Raw genomic sequence first — 20,768 nt, 5'->3', positions numbered from 1 at the left:
GACCCGCTAAAAGACAATAAAGTTCAATATTAATGCACCCTTTGACTCAACTCGGCCATTGGGAGGAGTTAGCCGAATCAAGCGCCATAAAAACAAGACAAACAGGCTACTTAAAATGCGACCCGAAAAAATTTTAATGATCTGTCATAAAAGTGGGTCGGCGTGGAGTGGGAGCGAAAATTGAGCGCTGGCCACATAAAAGCGAATTTATTAGCATTGCATACTTTTGGGGGCAATCAAGTAACCAGAGGCAGGAGCAGGGCAGGATGCCCGCCAAAAACTGTTGCTGCCGAACCCAACTTAACTCCGCTGAACTCGGGGCGACAGGACACGAAATCCTTTAAGCACTTCTACAGCGTGGCGCCGTCAAATATGCGCCTCAGCTTGTGTGTGCTGCTGGCAATTAATTCCAAAATCACAATAGCCCATAAAGATGATGATGCGACTACAATTTGAATGCCCAGCCGCCGATTCCTCGCCGAAGCCTCGCCCTATCACCATCACCCTCCACAGCCCCATAGCCATACCCATCCTCACTTCGCAGCTGTCAAAGACAGGACCAAATTGACAACAATGGCGACAAGCGGCGTTCGTAATAAGTAGTTTGGCTGCTGCGGCTCCCCTGGCCCCGCCACGCCCCTGGCCCTGACCCTCAGGGGTGGCGGCCATTAAATCAACGCAGGACATGCCTGGCAGGACACTGCGCCTATTGCCGCACACAATATATCAAAGTTTATGTTGATTTGAGTGGCGCAGCAAACTTTTTGCCCCGAAAAAAGGGCCACTTAGAGCAAAATGTTACTATTTATTATATTTAATATAATATATTTAAATAATAGATTATTAATACGCAATATATAACTTTAAATTAAGCTTTCCTGTTCAAATAAGTTGTTTAGAAATTATAAAAGTTTCGACTTGATTTTTTAAATATAAAATGGGGAAAAAAATTGATAAAATTCTAAAAATGATTTTATACTTATTTTAATAAGTATTTGGCCACAGATTTTTCTCACTGCTGCCAGAGCGACCGAATTTCGTGTTATTGTCTCCTTTTATTGATTTATTTGGTGTGTGTCCTGCTCCTGCCGCATTCCTTTTTTATCATTCGCCATTTTATTTGTGTGCTTATTTTTGATTACATTTATTTATTTTTATTTTCGCTGAGCCGTCGTCGTCGGCGTCGTCGATGAAATTTAATAATTCCACTTAATGCAATAATAATTTCGTCGCCTTTTGTTGCCGTCCCCAGGATCGGAATCAGATTCAGAATCCGAATCCGAATCCGTATCGCCACCGAGTCCGTCCGTCCGCCTCGCCGGCCATCCCATCCCATTGCCCATTCGTGCCATCGTTGTCGTCATCATTTTTGTGGCCAACGCATAATTTGTGCGAAATTTGTCAGATTGCTGCCACGGCGTCGGACGAGCTCTTAAGGCTGAGTAATGCCTGGAACTGTGGAAATCGGGGCAGTCGGGAAAACTGTGGGAATCGGGGGTTCCGGAGTCATTTGTAATATGTTTTATTTGACTTGCGGCAGCTGCTCCTCTCAATGAAGGCTAAGTAATTGACGCTCCGAACTCTCTGCGGACGCAAAGGCGGAGGGGCGTGCCGCAGTGGCAGCTGATTACAATTAGTTGGGTGGGAGTTTCGCTAAATTGTTGCCAGCCGGGAAAATTTGCGGAAAGTGAGTGAGTGGGCAAGCGGCGCAGAAGTGGTGCCAAAGGGGAGTTGGCGCTATCTCGTCATTTATATTCCTGTTACCTATAAAAACACGCACCTGACAACTCACTTTAATGTATGTCAAACCTCAGCACTTCGGGACCAGCAGCCGGCCGGGAAAAAATAACAAAAACACAAATGCGAATGCTACGAAATTCCAGCGGCCTCTTTTCGACATTTTGAGTGACATTATTTGTGTCAACAATAAAACACTCAAGCGGAAAGAACGAGATGAAGACGGTAAGCGAGAGGAAAAGTGTAAGTGCACTGCGGAAAAGTGAGGGTCTTTAACCAAATGCAAATCTAATTATGGCTGAGAAATGGTATGACAGATGGGAAAAATCAAACTTTTGGCTTTTTTCAATGAGTTTTCCTGCATGTCTATTTGTCTGAACCTATCTATTTCTATATGTGAACCTTTATAAATTGGAAAATCAAAAAATGTAGCTAGGACATAATGATAAAAAATAGCTGTAAAAAAAAAGCTAACAAAGACTTCTGTAAATATAGCATACTTGTATATATTTATCGATTTCCAAGACGTAACTCCAGATTTTCCCGCCGTGTATATCGGGAGTTGCCTGCAAATAAGTACAAGTACAAAGTGAAAAGTGAAAATAAGCCGCAGAAGGAAAGCGAACTCAAGGCGAGGCCAGTGCAATTTAAAATTCAATAAAACTTCAATCAGCGTTTAAAAATGTGTGTGTGTGGGTGGGTGTGTCAATGAGTGTGTGTGTGCGTGGGCTTGTGTGCGAGTGTGGCAAGTGGAAAGACAGCGCCCAGCAATTTAAACAAATTGAAAGCAAGCGCAAATAAAAAACAGTTTGTTGCCACTTTTCACATCAATTACGCACTTCAGCCGAAATAGGCGACGAGGACGAGATGAAGGAGAAGACGAAGAAAACGAAGAAGAAGAAGGCAGCCCGGCAACGACGAAGACGCAGAACGAGTCCTTCGACCTGCCCAAACACCCGCCATCCTTACAGCCACCCCCCATCCGCCACCTCAATCTCTTCGGCTGCTGCTGCCGCTGCTTCTAGTACAAAAATAACACTTGAAACTAAACGCGCATTCAGGCAACGCCGCTGCCGCAGCCGCAGTCGACTTCGCAGCCTGCCACGCCCACCAACAACAATTTTCGCCTGCGAACACGGGGCGTATTTTCCACGTTGCTGCTGTTGTTGCTTTTCCCCATGACCAGCGGGGGGAAAACGCGATTGAGTGGGGTGGTTTCGGGGTGGCTGCTCCAATTGCCACCCACAATTTGAATACGTGCCATTCCCTCCTTTCGTGTGTGTTTGTCTATGTTTTCCTTTGCAAAAAGCGAAAGTAAATGTTTGAAAATCGCAGGGAAGGAAAAATCAAGTAAGCATCTGTAGAAAAAGGAAAACATCGATGGGGGATGACGAAGCTTTGATGCTCTGGGGGAATTTTAAAAAGGATGATAACCGATTCCGCAGGAAAAATCAGGGCAAATGACTAAAAATCCTTTGTAGTATTTTACTGGCTGCGCAAAGAGATCATATACTTTCAAATGTGGATAAATACGTTCTTTAAAATGCTATCTTTTTGGCACTTAACTAATAGGAAAGACTAAGACTAATATGGAAATCAACGCTTTGCTTAAAATATTAATATTTATATATTAATTTATTTGTGGAAGTAGAAATGTAGCTAAGTGCTCTAACATATAATTAGAGTTCATAATACCTTTATTTAGCCTGAGATTCAAATAAACAACGCTTATTGTTGAAGCCTGGAATAAAAATCAGAGCAAAGTATTTTCTCCAAGGAAAGCTCTTACTTGGAACACACTTTGTACCACTTTAAATCCGAGTAGTAAGCCCCGATTGTTGCCCTTAAAGAAATTCCCAGGACCCAGAGCAATCGTATGGCGGGAATCTGCAAGTCCGCACCGTGTACCGTATACCGTGTACCGTGTTTCCCCTGGAGAACCTCGACCAACGCTACCAACCATACCCTTTTCGCAGAGTATTGAGGATGGGCGAGAAGCGAAATGCTGGCAAGCTTTTTATTGCGCGTGATAACAAGCGGGGAGGCTGGTGGCCGGAATGGTCCTAAGGTGCCGAAGGACGTGGGGCGTGGCAAATGGGTCGTGCGGGCCGAGCGGTACGCAGAACGGCGAGATTTAAGAGCTGGGAAACTGGAATCCGGTGGGCCTCTGGTGTCCGGACAGTGCGCCGTTTGATGTTATTATAGATGACGATGACGATGATGATGGCGGTGACGACAGCGCGCTTCTTTCACATACATACATACACACACACACACTCGCACTCAGACTCACACTCACAGAGGCCGCCAGAGTGAGGATGATTTCGCCCCAGTTTGTGGACTGGGGAAACCCCCTACTTTTACCAAGAAGGCTGCCAATCAAAGTCGCCGCGGCAAATGTCTTGTTCTTTGGCTTGTTCAGGTTGTCAAGGCTCCTCAAGTACATGCGTGTGTGTCTGTGTCCTTTCACTATGAGTGTCTTCCTTTGACAGCCATTACTTTGTTGCCTAGGTGTTGCCGTCGCTAATGACAATGATTTGCTCTGGCTTAAAGACGCCCGATCCGCCCGGAATTTAATTCGCTTCGAGCAGATTCCCGGTCGCCTAAATGAGTCTAGATATTCTGCTCTACCTAGCCATCTAAATCCTTCACTTACACTTACTGCAGTTCTGAGCTAATTTTGGACTTGAAAATAGAAGATAAAATAGGTGTCTTAATTTCATTGTATATAATTATAGTGGTTATTCATTACAAATTACAATACAATTTAGCTCACAAAACTAACCTTTGGCTGATTGTGCTTTAATACTTTCATTTAGTAGTAGTTTAATAGTAGCAAATTCTACTTATTTTAATTAGAATTCCAAAACAGAAACAGTACTGCCCAAAAACAAGTATGAGTGAGTGACATTTATTATTCATTATTTAATTCGCTGAACGACATTTGTCAAATCTATGGGAATTACTATTTCCGGCGGAAGTTCGTCGCTCTCTCCACTTTCTTTACCTGAGCAGCGCTTAGCAAAGAGTCCTTGCCGGAGCTGTTATCCTGTTTCGCGGCTGCTGCTGGCGCCTAACAATATGCAATAATAACAATTTACATATTCATGAGACGCCCGACCCGCAAACAGCAGCAACAACACAAGGACGAGCGGAAGGAGTGGGCGGTGGATGGTTGGGTGGGCAGTGGGCGTCGGCGGGCGGGGTCGAGGAGGTGAAAGCGGAGCGGTGACAGTTTGCATAAAGAGCAGCAGAGGCCGCTTAAAAAAATCAACAATGCTGCCCGTTGCCCGCCATCTGTATAAACCCGATTGGGCAGCAGCCCTTTTGTTAAGCCGTGGCGTAACTGTAGCTCGCCAAATATTTATATTTATTCCGACTCACCCTAACCCGCCCTCCACCCCCCTGCCTTGTAGCCAGCTCATTTATTTATTTTTCATATTTTATGATATTTATTTTTGGGGCTGGTATTTTGTTTGCCTCGGCAGCGCAAATTTTTGCGCTTCGAATACTTCTGCGAGTTGGATTTTGAATGCTGATTGCCGAGGGGTTTTAGGGGTTTGGCGCGTTTGAGGGGTTTGGGGGGTTTGGGCTCGGGTGTCGCGCTGGGTTGGAAAAGGTTAAGCTACAAGTATTATTTTTAGTCGGGTGCCCGCGATTGAGGCTGTGGCCGCTCTTAGCGTTCTGCATTTGCTCTTCGGGAATCTCGGCAAGAACCTACCACAAAAATAAATCAAAACAAAGGCCGTTGGAGCAGCGTTGTAAGAGCAGAAGAGATGGTCTCGGCCGAACAGCTTCCACATGGGATTCTCGGATTTGGAGAGACACTGCTCTGTTTGCTCTCGCGCAGCGACGCCTTTTGAGAATCGAGAAATCGAGAACGGAGAATCGAGAGCTGTGAACGGAGAACTCGGAACTTGGGAACTGCGAGGTCCGTCAGTCAGGTGCAGACAGTTGACGTGTTCGGTTGACAAAGGCGGAAACGTGCACTAGTTTATTTGGCCAAATATAAAAAACCAACTGACACACACAGAGCGCTTGAGAGAGCAGGACAGCAAGCAGCGGGCGAGCGAGTGAGGAGATAGCCAGTCGATTATCGAGGACGCCCCCAACACAACAGCGATGTCAGCAGCAACTAGATAAATGATAAATAAAAGATGTGTAAAATAAATGCGACAACTACTGGCAAATAGCAAATAGAGCAAGACAAACAGCAGCAGCAGCAGCAACAACAAGCGCCTGTGTGTCCGTGTCCCCGTGTGTGTGTGTGTGAGAGAGAGCGAGAGCGCGCGCGTGTGTGTGTGAGAGTGTTTTGTACATGTGCCAGTGTGAGTGCGTGTCACATATCAGCAGAAGAAAAACCAGCAGCAGCAGCAGCAGCAGTGGAAAAGCGCGCAGCCAAGCAGGAAAATTTGTAAACCAAGTCGGCAGAGCAGAGACACCGAAGGAGCAGCGCAGCAGCAGCGACGCCAGCAGAAGGTAGGGCCAGGAAAATTTCCGTTTTTCCACACAGCAGCAGCAGCAGCATAACTCACCACACCCTGATCCTGCAGCAGCAGCATCTGCGCAGAGATTTTCCCAAAGAGAGATGGCTGTGCAGACGGAGAGAGGCGGCGAGAGAACGGAGAGAGCCAGATTAGCGATGCTTTTCACGTGGAGTCTGTGCACAGAAATTGCCATCCATCCATCCATCCAAACAGGACCTTCCCCCCTTGTGAGCCGCCCCTGCCCCTTCCTCCTTCCCTTAACCCAACAAACGCACACGCTGTAAAAGTAGAAGAAAAAAACATACACACAAAGTTATGAAAGTTGCTTGCAATTGTCTTCGGTGATTTTTCATAGCCCGCTTTTCTGGGCCACGTTACTTTTGGCCCGCGGGAAAACGAAAAGCAGCTCAAGTAATTGCTTTAAATTGGCACAATGTGTAAACAAAGCTGCGGAAAATTCAATTTCCCAGCCAGGCTGACCTTGCTCCGGATTGGTAAAAATGCATTTGGGATTCCGATGCCTCGGCAATTACTAACTGGTAATGCAATGAATTTGATAAACTCTTACTCACACACACAGGCGCACTTTGGCTGAAGGATGCCAATAAAAATGTAGGATACTGTGTCAAATACACACACAGATTCGCAGATTGAGTGTGCGAGTGTGTGAGTGTGTGTACGTGTACGTGTAAATGACCGGAAACTGTGCTCAAGTGCTCCCTGGCAAGCGATGAGGCTACTTTGGTCTCCTTTCTTTTGGGGGCTCCTCTCGTGAAGAAGCACTTCAATTGTCAAATTGCTCTTGCTTATTGTTGCAATAGTTCTGCTGATGGACAGGTTTTCCCAGCAGTGCCACCCCATCTTGTGCTCCTGCACCTTTCACTTGTTTTTAAAGCGACTCCCGCAGACATAGTCGCTTTTTATGGGCGTCGTCCTGCCGTCTTTTGCAGTTTTCCTCGCTCAAGCAAAGCCGGGCAAAACGAAACAATCAACACGGAAGCAGATTCCTCGTTGTTTTTCACTCCTGTCTTTGTTTTTTTCTAAGTTCCCCCGTTGTTGTGCTGCCTGTTTGTTGTTCTTTGCCGTTGTGCTGGCGCTTTCTCTGTGCCCGGCTGTGTACAAATCAGCGTGGCCTAGTGCGCTGCTTGAGGTTGCTGCTTTTGTGCCGTGAAATGCGAGTTTTATGGCGGAGTGGCTCGGCTTCATCGGGTTGACATTTAAGTTGTTTCTTTCCTGTCATTCAAGTGTGCTAGTGTTACAGAGTGTGTGTGTGTTTGTGTGTGCATAAGTTCAAAAGTCAGCCAAGTCAAGCAAGTCAGCAAAGTTCTGGGAATTTTCTATTTCCCTGCCGGTGCGCACGGGTCGTATGAGCAATGTACGGCGCGCGAAGCTATCCGTTGCGCATACGTCCCATGTACGTCGCTCTGCCGAGCTAAAAGCCAAAACTATCGCCAATCAATTGAATTAAACTCGCAGGGAGGGTGGGGCCAAATTGCAGTGCACGTGGCAGCAGGCAGCCGAAGAAGGAAAATTGAAAATTGTGAATTGCATTTTCCCCTCCGCCCCAATTTCCCACGCAAATTGAAAGCTGTCAGCGGGCCTGATTCCCCGATTCACTGCTCAACAAGCGAAGGCGAACCGAAGTTGTTAAATTTCATAAGCAGGACAACTGAAAATGTTGAGATACTCTGATACACACAAATAGACACTGACACACAGACACTTGACGTTGGGCTAGACAAAGGCAAAAAGGCAATTATAGAAATACAGACGAGCGGCAACAAATAATAAAAGCAAGTTGCCATAGACAATCACAACAACCACGGGGGAAAACTGGGAAGCTGGCAAGATTGGAGCCTGGGTAGAACTGAACGATGTTGACGACAAGTAGCTGCAAAAGTTCTGCGACGTTTTGCGCATATTAAACAAAGTTGACGACAGCGACGCCGGCAGTGGCCAGCAAACCGAGAACTCCGGACCGAGTTCCCCGGACTCTGGACTCCGGACTCCACAATACGCATCCCCACACCAATCGGAGAATTGCGAATTGCGAGCGGAGAACTGAGAGCTCAGACAGCGGCAGCCACAGTCGCCGTCTCATTATTTATTTGATTGCCCGCACAGGCAACGCTCGAATTACCCCCTGGGAAAAAACTTGGGGGTGGTGGGAAAATCCAGCGGGAGAGGGGAGCAACAGAAAAAACATAATAGTCAGAAGCATAAACGTAATTAATAAGGCAAATTAATGCAAACAATAATACAAATTCATTTTCGTGCACAAATGAAACTAAATTACAACAACGTGAGCGAAGGGAACCCAACCCAAACCAAACGAATCCAAGCATCCGACAATGGAGGCAAAAAGCATGGAAAACCATGGAAATTGAATGCTAATTTGGGCTGAGCCGAAAACTTGAATACCCTCCTGGGCATTTTCCGGGTGTGTTCTTGGGGCAAATTAGGCATGCTAAAAGATTTTGCTTTAATTAAGCCTTTTGTGGCGCTTACAAGTGAGGAGAGGGAAATATTTAAATCGAAGTTGGTGCGGTTTCGAACTTCTTAAATCATTCGCTCAGATTATAATCCTTTGAAGCAGAGGTATGATGCCAACTTACCGGATTATAACATCGTTCTCATTTATGTCCTACTATTCAATTTGTTGTTGCTAAATTATCCTGTGCTTTTCCTTCTCAAAAGCAGCACTCAAACGAAACAAAACGTGAGTGTTGAATTTCAAAGCATTCTCTTGAACAATGCAAACTGAATTATGTAATTAAGAGTTATTCGACCTCTCATTATTTTCATTCATTTGTTTGACTGCAGACATATTAAATAAAGGGGTTATGTTACAAAATGTAATTTCAATATTTATTACAATATAATTACCGAAGTAATTATTTTGATAATTAAAATAATTCTAAAATAATTGTGATTTTAGACATTGCTACTATTAAAGGCGGCTACAGTTATTAGTATTAATTGAGTAACAAGCCAATAATCTTAAAAATATCTTCTTTAAATACAAAAATATTCTCATACATTGGATTAATTGGAGGAGTTGGCCTGTCCATAAATTACTAATTTCCCCAAAGTGCTCCATGTGGCAGTTGCGCACAGTGTCGGTTCACTTGACTAAATCTTTTATTAATAAATAAGATTCAGGTCCAAGCAACCTCAATGGCCAAGTTATCATACCCTTTCCAACTTGCAGGAACAACAATAAATGGCAACTAATAAGCACAGGTCACCAACACCCACACCTTTAAGCACATTCACACACAAACACACACACACAGAGACCATCGACAACTAAACAGTTCGTCGAGCAGAAAAACGAGGAAATCTACTTAATCACGTTTAATTAAGGTGAGTTTATAAGTAGCCCTCTGTGTGAATGTGGATATGGTTGTGGATGCGGGTGTGGTGTGTGTGTGTGGGTGTGGGTGTGTATATCTGCGGGACGGTGAGCACACACACTACACATGCGGATTTTTTTGCGAATTGCTTTTATTGCCATTTTGCGGAGGAGCCGACGACGAATGACACAAAAGAGCTTGCCAGGTAATCACAACTGGCCCCAGTCCCACATAAATGCAAATTAGGGTTAGATGTTTACGAGTGTATATGTATGTGTGTATAGATAGCATTGGGCGTGTGTGTGCGGCTCTGGAACTGTAATAATAATAATTATGCAAGTGGCTTGAATGAGTTTATTGCATGCACACATTCATTACAAAAGAAGTCAACTGCGGGCTCATTTTGCATGGTCTTGAATCGCCTTCATAGCCTCACTATTAGTGGCAAGGTCTCATTTTGGGCTGATCATGCCACCTAAGTACGGCAATTCAAGAGGGGACTAGCAACCAAGGAATCCCCAAACTGGCTTTCACATTGATTTATGCCCGGCCAAATTTTTGTCACTGTCACAAACAGAAAGCTGCCTACCATCCGCTTTCCGTACGTCACACATTTGGTTAATTGAAAAAGCATCAAGGCCCTCATCATTAGCAAAAGCTTCGTGACTTATGTCGCCGTTCGTCCGACCTCTGCTCCTCCTGCCTGCAAGGACCCACATCGTTTGCCGCCGGACCTGCAGCCACCCAAAACCCCACTCTACACCAACCAACCCCACCCCACCCATTTATGTAATCGATGCATGTCGAACAGCAGCAACAAAGCCAACAACAAGTGAATGGCGTGTGTGACACGAGCTGAAAAGCGAAACGAAAGAGCCAGAAAGGAGAGCACCCAGGACCTAGAATGGGATCCATAGAAGGGGGAAAGGGGTTGGGGATGGAGAGGGGCTAAAAGGGAACAAACAAGAACCTATCAAGTTGTATGCTCGTTGATTTCAATTTGTGAATTGTTGTTCTTTGGCGAATGCATTTGCATTTGCATATTGCACATACGCCATGGTGGCCGCACCTAAAAACCTTCATGTATGTGTTTCTAACTAAGCCCAGCTAACGATTAAAAAAATAATTAAAAATGTCCGAAAAACAATGGGGGGTTGGGGCTGCAGTGGAGCACAGATAAGGGTGGAATTTGCTCTATAAATCGCGATGTTTGCCTTTTTTCGGGCGCTCTGTTGGTTGTTTTCCTTTCTGCCCTGGCTATAGGGTATATCCTTGCTTTTTGCCTGGCGCTTGGCTAAAAAGTACATAAATTTCAAATAAGTCACGTTTCCGGCATAGTGTCGCAGCACGCATACAAATACACAGAGTCCCTCCAACTCTCTCACACACACAAACACATGCATGGCGTCTGAAAATTTGCTTTGTTGCGGCGTCTGCGGCCAAAGGCGAATAAATAAAAAATAAAATGGTATGACCACGCCTTTTTTTTTAAATAAAATGACACTAAAACGGCAAAATATTTGCCTGTTAGTTTAGTTTGAGTGGAATTCGCTCTTCCTGTCGCTTCAACTTTTAATTTTTGCCCCTCTGTCAGTCGTTCTATTTGTTTTCGTGAAACTTTTTTGGGTTGTAAAGTGCGCGGTGGTCAGAATTCAGTTTTAATGCTGATTTGCAGATTATTGTCAGTCAACAGCAGTGAACATGTAGTCATAAAACTGGCCAATGAAAATGTGCAAATAATAAAAAGAAATGAGTAAATAACTTATTTGCCTTATAAGTTGAACTTTATGTTCGTTGTGGCTCTGTCCTTTACAATTACTTTTAATGGAATTTGGTAAACCCAAAAATGAAATTCTAAGAATACATGTTCAATTATTTTCAAGCGAAATAAAATTACCAGGGAGCCCAGCTAATAACTATTATTAGAGTTCCTGGAAGAATGTGGGTCTAACAGAAGTCTTATCCGCCTGGCTGCACTTCCTGCAACTAGAAAGTTTTCCCAAGAATTTCGGCACTATATAGCTATCCTTGCTATCCGTACGTTTTCCGCTCCGCCTCATGAAGTCACGCAAATAAACCCAAGCAAATGGTTTACAAGCGCCCTCACTTGCAAGTGACTGCTGATTTATTTGCCACATTTGTGTGGTGGCTCAGCAGTTGGTTTTACTACTTTTTATTCTTCACTTTTTTACAGCTGCACCCCACGGACCTGGTCTGCCATATTATACACACTTTATGTGCATATTTTTATGCGGCTTGGTCTCGTTGTTATGGCATTGCTCGTTTGCTGATCGCCATTTGCCTTTGCCATTTTACGACTTGAATTTGTCGTCTGTTTTGTTGCCCAGAGGTCGCGAACTTTAATTGAATAAGTTTTAAGCGGATTTTCAAGAGCATTCCCCAGACACAGCTGCTTCTTCCATTGCACACTTTGCACTCCCTTCGGGCGCACGGGGCGTATGTGTAATGCTTAATTGAAACATGCAAAGCGCCAAAGCGGCGAGCTCAGCGATTTTTGCATAACAAATACCGCGAGCAACAGCCAACGGCAGCAGGTGAACAAAAGGTGTTGCAATTTGATTACAAAATCCTCCAAGTCAGATTTGCATTTCAAATGCGGAGTTGCCAGTAAATAAGTTATGAATTGAGCTTCTCTAAATTACAGAAAACACAGCAGTTTAAGATAGATGGTCAGGAAAATAGTTGGCATACCATTCAGATTTTCCACATTCGCTCGCTCTTTCTCTATCTCCATCGGAAAATTGCCACTGCGATTCGGAGCCGGAAATCTGTCGGCCTGCAAATAAAACGTCAACGGATAAATTGATTTCTGATGTGAATATTTTTGCGAAAATTAACAAGTGGAATACGGGATCCGGAATACTCAATAATTCAGGGCTGCGACTGCGGATCGATAAAAATGTATTTCCCGTTTAATTTACCCGCTTAATGGCTGATAAATCAATTTAATAATTGCCCTGGGATTTCTTTTTCGCCCCGGCACCGAACTCTGAACTTCCGCCCCTTCGAACCCGATGGCGGAGGCAGTAGATCATGGCGGGTGCGGCGGCCACAAACGACTTCATCTCGAACGAAAGTCACTTCCCTTTTGAGGCGCAATGGAAAAGGCTTTTGAACATTTTTACATAAAAATCAACTCTCGGCGTCTGCAAGTGCTTCCTTTCGTACCTTTGAACAGACCGACGCAGTTTCGGAGAGGAAACTCACGTTGAAATGTAATTTCATGGCACACAAGTTTTTAATTAAATTTCATGGCAAAAAGAGCTTCAGGAGCAGCAGCTGCAGAGGAGTCGCAGGCGAAGGCCTTTTAACATGCAATCAGCAAACCACTCTGGCATGCATATAGGGCAGCCGTACAAGAGCGTATTATGGCACATACACACTCACACACACATATATATATATCGTATAATATATATAATATACAAATGCCACACAAAACTGCAGCCTTAATGCGTTTTTCAAGTGGCAGCCAAGCAGCAGCGCAATGGAACCCTTACAATTTCTGCCGAATGGTTCGTGGATCCCGACTACTGGCTGGTGGCTACTGGTTACTGGCTACTGGTTCCACTCTCCGCCGGCAATAATCGTCACATAATTTTATTAAGCTCTTGCCCCAGACATGGCAGTTGGTCCAAGAGCCTGGCTTTTCCGGGTTTCCCGCTTTTCCAGCGCCTCTTCCGGATCCCATTCTGCGGTGGGCCACAAGCTGCCGGTTATTGGCCATCAAGAGGTTTTGAATAACTTTGAAAAGATGAGGCCGGCTGCCAAACTGCTTACTTATACCGATACTTTGAATTTATGGAGACCCTATCCGAAAAGTGTCAAAGTGCAAAAACATTAACTATCCATTTCGAAAATACCAATGCGACGTTCTGTGTACAGGGTTAAGTTACACAACTAACCAAAAATGCTTGGTTCCATTTAGTTTCAGTTATTAGTTAGTATAATGAATAGTTCATAAAGCACTTAGGTGGTATTTAATTAGCACCCGAACCTGTTTTTTAATATGATAACCAATAAAAACCTCAGCTTTAGTTGCCATAACTTGCCACATTTCGAGAGTTTTACTTTGTAAGTTTGGACTGAAAATATGATATTTGGCAAATATTTAGTTAGTCTTTTTCTCAAAAGATAGAGAGCGTATGTTTTACTTTTAACTCATTTCCTACATTTTCGAATGCATTTCCATGCATTTTCTGTTTCGTTTTACAAAAGGGCAGAAAAGTAAATGAATTTTGCAATATATTTTTAATAGTTTTTTTCTGAAAGCTCTCTGCTTTCTAGTTGCAAATCGATACCTATAGATTTATTTCATTAGCCAGAAAATCAAACAAAAATGTTTGTCAGACTGCCTGCCAACCAGGAGACATTTGACTTTGTTTATTGTAAACAAGCGACAAGCGATGTGACCTCGTGCCCCGCCCCTCGCCCACACAGGAAGCTGCGCCCACACACAGACACGCTCACACACACACACATACCATCTAATGCAATTCGCAGTTTCTGTTGTTGTTGGCAATAGTTCTTAGACAGACGACAGCCGCCATGCGACCATATAGTACGTCCGTCTATCTGCGGCGTTTATTACACACACACACGCGCCACAAAATCACACGCTACACACACACATGCATGTGGCGAACGCCTCTTTTGGGGCGCGGGGTGCTCGGCTAAGTGGGAGGGGCGTGGCTCCGAGGGGCGCAACAAGTTATGTCGCCGCAATTAGTTGGCCTTGCCCCTCCGCAAAATTTTCTTGGCACTAATGCCAAAACCAAAGGCAGCCAGACCTCCGATTGTATGTGTGTGTGTCTGTGTGTTTGCACTCGGGTGTGGCTGTGTGCGTTATGCAATTGATGAGACCCATGGGTAAACACTCTCGAATTCAATGATATTTATAATAAACCTCAAAAGCTTATTACAGATTACACAGTACAAGCGATTTTCAGATTGCCAGCGACGTCGTATGTGCAATAAACAAACCATTGGCCTTTTTAGAGTTTTTGAGTCAGCTATGGGAAATAGTGGCATTAAGAGGGCTTAATGTTTGTTTTCGTTCTAAATCGCCAGGCTACGAATGATGATTAGTTTTGATAATTCATTGAATTATTCAAGTATGAAAAGTATGCAAAAGTGCGCCTTAACAAAGGCAGAATAAAATCTTGGCGAGGTTGAGTTAAATTAAAATCATATTGAATAAAACCAAACAATTTCCCCGGGGAAACTCTGATATTTATATTCTCTCATCTGGGCTATTTAGAAATTCAGTGTCCCCGTGATATTTATATAAGTGCATTCCTGGCAAATAATACGTTGAATATTTATAGTTAGCCGGCGGCGACCTTCAGACGACGCCCACATATCGTCGCCCACTTTTCCATGTGGTCGTGTGAGAAAATTTGATTGCATGCATTATGCAAATGCATAAATATTTAGCAAATTGTTTGGCCAGTGCTGACACTATGTTTATAATAAAATATCTTGTAGTTTTCGCACATCTTTCCTCTTATGCCGGCACAATTTATGTGGCAATTATCAACACTCTGAAGGGACCAAGAGTTTCGACCCGAAAATATTCATTAAAATCTGCCTTGTTTGCATGGAAATTTTTCATTTTTCTTTTTTTTTTTTTTTTTTGTTTGGCTTTTGGTTCCGTGTCCCTTTTGTTTGCTATGTGGCTTATCGCAAGTGCAATGTGTCTTCAGTGTCTCTTGTGTAAATTTAGAAATTTATGGTTATTTAAAAATTCATCCCCACACACGTACTATATATATGGTATGCTGAGGTGGTGCAGGGGATAGTGTGGCCGAATATGAATAAATTATCGTGTCCATTGTTTGCCGAACTGGGAAAAGTAACCAAATTGGGCAAGGGCCAGGAGTTGAAGTTTTGCTTCGCTCCCAAGACTTTGGCCACAAGCAACACGGATAAGGGAACACCAGTACCAGCACCAACACACTTACTCCGGATCACGGATACACACGCAGGGCATTGTCTTAACTGGAACTCGAACCCCGAAGCCTTAAACATGCTGTTGACATGGCTTTTGTCATTTTCTGGTTATGGCCAAGCGGACAAAGACAGGAAACTCCGGGGGATGAGGAAGCTGGACAAACTTTGGCCACAGTTAGTGCCATGTTGTTGATGCTGTACTGTATCGCCTTTTAAAGTGCCAAAAATGAAGAGAGACAGGAGAGAGAGAGAGGGAGAGAGAGAGGGAGATATGATGTGGTCCTCATGATTTGGTTACATCCTGCATTTAAGTGGCGAAAAATGATTTTAAATATTTGTGGCTCATGCATTTTAATTGGCATTTGCAAACGTGTGTGGCCTGCAAATTCAAGTACTTTCTCTACGGATTATAATAACTATTTTGTGCCATTCCGTTGGCGTGTAAATTAATTTAAATGAGCTTCGCTGGAGATTTTATAATCAACATTAATCGAATTCAAGCCAATTTATTGGCATTTTCGCCGTGCAAGAGAAAAGTTTATCAATATTCTCTCGATTTTCTTTTACCCTCTTCAATTTCTCTTCAATTTCTCTTTATTTTGTATTTTTCTTGCCGCACTTTATTTACCTTGCTCTCGTAATTGACTTGAATGTTTGCCCAGTTGAGCTTTTTGCCATTTCTGTAATTAATAACGACCTTCTCCCACTCCGCCACGTCCTCCTGTCGACCCGCTTTAATGATTAATGAAGCTAAAAATGTCAGCTTTTCCCCGACCGTCCGCCAACGGAAAACCACGGCGAAAAGGTGAGGCGAAGTTTTTGCACCTGGTCGAAAGTCGACGGCAGGGTTTCGCATCAATTATGCATTAATCAACACTAAATACATTTAAGTTGATATTAATTTCCTATGGCAATTAATTAGCGGAAGTGGATCTGTGGTGCCGTGAATATTTCCGCAGACAACTGGGGCTGGTGCAAAATCCACATAAATCGAAACAAGTTGCAACAATTTCAATTTGCAGCGTTAACTTGCTGCAAGCGAGGCGCTCAAAAACTTTGCCAAAGCGAAAGAGGGCCCCGTCGCACACGTTGCCATCATTGAAGCAAACCGAAAGCAATAAGCAGTTGCCACTGGGCCATAAAACAAACAGCCAGCTCCTAGCCCGGTGGGGAATCACCACCCACCAGCTACCACCACCTACGCCTGCCACCCATTACCCATTTGCCATTGCCCATTACCACCCCATCCAATCTACTCTTCAGTCTGTGAAAATGCAATCAAGTCGCTGAAGCTGCAGCTCCAGCTGCTGTTGCATCTGCAGCTTAAATCGCCGGCGACACCAAAGGAGAAGGCAATGGCAACAAAAAGTGTCAATTGACAATGAAACCAAAATGCGATGGTGTGGGGTTCGGTGGATCCTCTGCAAGTCACTCTGTGAGTCAGCAGGACATAAAATCCCCGCCCCAGTAAGTGAGTCTGCTTTCGGTTAACGATTTGGCCATTTGGCCAAGCACTTCCATCCGCCACCTATTGGGGTATCAGTGCGGCCATGGGGGCGTATGCGCAATGCCAACTATTTGCACGACTTGGGACATTTGGGCAAAAAGTTTTGGCGCCCAACGGAACCTTTAATCTTGGCCAAAACTCTCGGCCAACTTAATTGAAATGCGAAATAAAACATTCCAGCGTCTGAGTGTGCTTAGGCCGGGAAAAGTTATTATGGCTAACTCCGATTACCCATCAACTAAAGTGAAAGGCTCTCTTTCTCTGGTGTGGAAAAGTTTTTGCCAAAGATGATCAATGGCCAATAAATGATTTGGGACAAGAGCAGCGAGCCCGAATATTTGCAATTTTCGCTGATTTCGTTACCAATCAGTATACTTACTTGAACATGTACTCAACAAAACAAGTTTGCCAAAAGCTAAAGTTCACCAGCATTACTTTTTTCATTCGAGTTGCGCCGTGAAACGAAAGCATTGCACTAAATTTAATTGCTTTGGCCATAGTGATTATATGGCATTTTATTTCAACTAACGTGCAAGCTGCACATTTACTGACATTAAAATGCACTTTGACAGACATCGGATTGCCCGCTGGCTGCCCTTCAGTTTGCACAATGTTTAGGCAATTATTTACTTTGGTTGCACAGCGAAAGCACACACATACGAGTACACGGCCATGCGGGGTCGACATGAAGCCCCAAATAGAGAGCCCCCAAAGCTTATCTTGACAGCCATTAAATGGCCGCAAAGCGCTGGAATACGTGATTTATGTGTGTGAATAGATCGGCCTTTTGGCGAGGGGTGTGTGCGTGCGTGCGTGTGCATTTTTAAAAGGGTACCAAATTATGGGGGAGATATGTATACTAACTTCTAATCGCGCTTATCTCGCGACTCCTACTGCAACCCACCCACCGCTTAGACCACCCACGTCCACCAGTTTTATCGCCTTCGGGGTGCTGCCTAGTTTATTGACCCATTTGACTAGGTGAACGAGGGGCGCTGCAACGGGCAATTTGCTTGTGGCGATAAATCCAGCAAATTATTGCCCAATTTTCATGCGAGTTAATTTCCAGTTAAAGTTCAGATTTTGCCGAAATATCCTATAAATAGAGCAGACATGTACATATGTACTCCTGTTTGATAGATGATTCCGCCCTTCTTGAAAAGCTAATAATAGGGCTCACACATTTCGGTTCCCAACCCCCTTAATCCAAACCCTCCTCCAAGGAATTCCGCCAGGCTTTCATTAATATTTTTGCTGGGTGGCACAAACAATGTATTGACATTTCAATTAATTATGAGTGAGCAGGCTGCGAAGGGAGGAGAAAGGGGGGATGGCTGGAAGCAAGCTGTGACCTTTGGACCTGTCAGCTGAGTGATATGAAGTCCTGGCTTGAAAGTTCTGACCATTTCTTGGACATATATGTCACAAACGTAGTGCCCTGTGAAAACTACATTAAATTAAAAAATTCTTCCAAAGAAAAATGTAACATTACGTAGAAAGGTAGATCAAGTGAAAGGTATACACTCAAATGAAAACAAAATCATAGAAATATAAGCTTAATATATTTTATATTCCATATGGTTTAAACTACATTTCCTTTTCATTTTTATGCACGCAACACAATTTAACAAACCCGGTTCGCAATTTGATTATTTTTGAAGTGCATCGTTAGTGGGATTACTATCAGCTCGAAATGGACTCTGAAGTGGTGTTGCTCGTTAGAGCTGCGAAGTAGGGTCCTCGAGTTCGGTGGGCTTTTTGCAATCCGTTCGAACCACTCACGTATGCAACGCACTTTGACCTTTCGATCTCCCATACCCGCCGTGTTTATCCTGCGCTTCATTTTGGGGCGCCCCCAAACGTGTCATCAGCTGTTGCTAAAACGGCTTGTGCCTCATCCACAGCGATTTGGGTGTTTATGAAACTGTCTCCGGAATGCTAAAGTTAAGGCGCCCGTCTGAGGTGAGCTTTATGCAAATCCTGGCTGCAGAATATTACTCATACGCACCAGTACCCGCAACCGCACACACAGACACACACACACAAACACACAGGGTCCTAAATGGCAAAATACTACTAAGCCCACTTACTTACAATTTAGCAGAAAAATAAAGCGAACGAGAGACAGGAAGAGAGGAACAAAATCATATGGCGAAAACGAGAGTGTAAAATTTTTTGCATACATAAAACGAGGAGCAAAGCGTAAGGGCAGCAAATAAAACAACAACAAAATGAATCCAGCTTTATGGCACGCACCCACACAGGCGCACATATCATCTCACAAATACGCCACTTGACTTTATTCAGCAGCTATCGCAAGTGCCTTAATAGTGTGCGTGTGTATCCGTGTAGCGCCATGTGCCTGTGTCTGTCTGTGTGTGTGGACTACTTTCTGGTGCGGGCGGGACAAAATCCAATCAGCATAACGAGCTACAAGCGCCGTTGAGCGGCATAAAACGCAAAAAAATATATATGTCTGTGTGCGGGCTGTGATTGTATGGCCTGCGAGCGTGTGTGTGTGTGCGTTGAGATGGCACACACACATAGCACGCTCTTTTGGCCGAAACACTGCGAGAAATAATGCTGCTGGGGGATAGAGACAAAGCCATAAGTCAAGACCAGATTCTAAGCCTAATAAATCGCTTTTGAATGCCAACCCAAAGCCCGCAATGAATGAATTTAGCTGAAGGAGTTCAACCAATTTCCCGAAAACAAACATTCAAAACCAATCAGGCTTTGATGTCGGACTATTTTAAATAGGCTATAAGTCATTTAGGTTTTGTACCAACGCAATGATTTAAATAGCTATTGCATTGAGTTTAACTTGAGTGACAGCTGATAGCTAGAAAAACTTGACAACATTTAAATCATCAAATAATGTCAAAAGATATATATGCATTCGTAAAGATGATTATAAATGATAATCAGAGAAAGGCAATTTGGTTAAATATTAAATTGGCGTTTATCTTTTAATCTTTTAAATCTGAGTATAGGTCATAAAGACATTTAGATTAATAGTGTTCTTAGTCAATTATTAATGATTTAGGATTGTTGATTTTTAGAATAGTTAGGGACGATTTCAAGCCATTATCTACATCCTTCTCAGTCCCAAAAAAATAAAGTTGGGGGTATTTTTCACAGTTTTGCACGTTCATTCAACTCGCAGCTTGGCAACAACAAGCGAAGCGGCCAAAACGGCTCAAACTCAAAGCTTTCGGTGAGGTAGACAAGCGCACAAGTGTTGTTGCTTTTATTGTCGGTGGCGAACAGTAAAAACATTGCCAAGCTCAAAAGTGTGTCGACTCGTCACAAACAAACATATGTACTCGCACTCGCACTCACACTCACGCACAAACAAATGAAATAAAAGTAAACCCATTTACACCACACACACAGTCGGTAGTCCTTTTTCCAACCCTCCCATCCTCTCTTCGCCACACTTTTTTTTATTTTTTTCGAAGGAAGGAGGATTGGCGCCAACTGCTTGGCAAGCTGCAAATGTGGGACATTTGGCAGTCGCAGTCGCATTGTTAACTTTCTTTGACAGCGGGCCAAAAAACAAAAATAAGTGGTAGAGCAGGAGGGGAGGTGTTTGGGAGGGCAGATGAGGATACCAGGGAGGACCACCCGGGTCCATGTCCTCAACTCAGCGCCAATGTTGCTGCTGCCTTGCTCGATGCAGATACAACTGCACGGGTGCATGTTGTA

General features: G+C 43.9%; 1 protein-coding gene across 15 annotated transcripts in view; it reads left to right on the top strand.

Annotated features, from left to right (window-relative positions):
• The first annotated feature begins 5,186 nt into the window (after positions 1-5,186).
• The window catches only part of LOC6619045 (glutamate-gated chloride channel), a 35,527-nt gene continuing 19,945 nt past the window's right edge, over positions 5,187-20,768 (top strand). For 5 of the 15 annotated variants that reach the window (XM_032720981.1, XM_032720984.1, XM_032720982.1 and 2 more), the window contains exon 1: positions 5,187-6,216. The gene's annotated coding sequence lies outside the window, so the exon portion shown is untranslated. The remainder of the gene's footprint in view (positions 6,217-20,768) is intronic. The other 10 variants (XM_032720972.1, XM_032720974.1, XM_032720973.1 and 7 more) reach the window with 3 other exon arrangements.

Source organism: Drosophila sechellia, chromosome 3R (genome assembly GCF_004382195.2).
Source record: "Drosophila sechellia strain sech25 chromosome 3R, ASM438219v1, whole genome shotgun sequence".
In the NCBI taxonomy this organism is placed as follows: Eukaryota; Metazoa; Arthropoda; class Insecta; order Diptera; family Drosophilidae; genus Drosophila; species Drosophila sechellia.
Note: the sequence above shows the minus strand (reverse complement) of the source record. Positions and strands in the feature narration are given on the sequence as shown.